This window comes from Alosa sapidissima, chromosome 11, assembly GCF_018492685.1.
Source record: "Alosa sapidissima isolate fAloSap1 chromosome 11, fAloSap1.pri, whole genome shotgun sequence".
Taxonomy (NCBI): Eukaryota; Metazoa; Chordata; class Actinopteri; order Clupeiformes; family Clupeidae; genus Alosa; species Alosa sapidissima.
This window is the reverse complement of record NC_055967.1, coordinates 31,227,288-31,228,325: the sequence shown is the minus strand read 5'-3', so window position 1 is coordinate 31,228,325 and position 1,038 is coordinate 31,227,288. Positions and strand designations below refer to the sequence as shown.

General features: G+C 39.8%; 1 long non-coding RNA gene across 1 annotated transcript in view; it reads left to right on the top strand.

The window, feature by feature from the left end:
• The first annotated feature begins 263 nt into the window (after window positions 1-263).
• Window positions 264-1,038, top strand: part of LOC121724104 — a 1,267-nt gene continuing 492 nt past the window's right edge. The window contains exon 1 of the long non-coding RNA XR_006035124.1: window positions 264-946. This is a non-coding gene — a long non-coding RNA (uncharacterized LOC121724104). The remainder of the gene's footprint in view (window positions 947-1,038) is intronic.

Here is a 1,038-nt window from a genome sequence, read left to right as displayed (position 1 = left end):
GGTGCGTTTCTGATGTCAGATTATTATGTAGGCTAGCCTACTAGACTGTTCTCACGTTGCAGCGCTTTACTTATATGAAGTAGCATTAATCAATATGAGGGGCAGAGGGGGATAAATCTCTTAAAAAATAATTTAGCAGAGGTAGGGATAGGAAAACCAGAGGGGGGGGGGGGGAATCCTCACTATCCCCCCCTACAAATCGCACCCTGCGTGTAAACATGTACAGTCTATGGTGTAAATTCAAAGTTTTATAGTTGCTTGGCTTACTATAGCATGGTTGTCCATAACGCTAGAATGATGTCTGGGATACTTTTCCTCGCGTCGATGAAAAAGGATTGTCTATTCTACGTTGTAACATAAATCTGCTATGACGGATCACAGGCAAAGGGCACTGTAAATTGTAGTTATTTTTCATTGCTTTTGCTTTATAGCCTAAATGTATCCTAATCTGATAATGCTAAGGTAGCCAATTCCAAGGGTAACGTTCACATCCTGAGGCCTGTCCTGTAGTCTTATTAATTGTAGACGTAGCCTACTAATTACTAAATTGAAAGTTTTTCACCATATGAGTGTAGCCTACACCTCAGAATGGGGGAAGGGTAGACTAGCCTAGTCCATTACACTTGTGAATGGAGCAAGGTAGACCAGCCAGCCCATTGAGACTGATCATTGAGGGTCTAAGTCATTATCATGCAGAACAATAAAATACAGACAAAACTGCTTTGATTGAACTTTAGTCAATGCATCTACCAAAATACATCTTTCCTCACGGTCATAAAATGAATGTACTTTGTTTGTGGTTAAAGTGAGACATTCTAACATGTACTGCTCTTTTTTGTCCAGCTATGAGAGAGAACTGAGAGCAGTCACATCAACACCAATGAAGGGAAAGCCCTCTAGTATTAACTACTCCAGAAGTGTCCAGCATTTCTAGTGGGACAGACAGGTCAGTCACTGCATGAAAACAATCGTTGATTCTATGTGATTGTTGTTTGATAATAACTGAAAGTATATTTTTAATATCTTGGTGTTTACCAT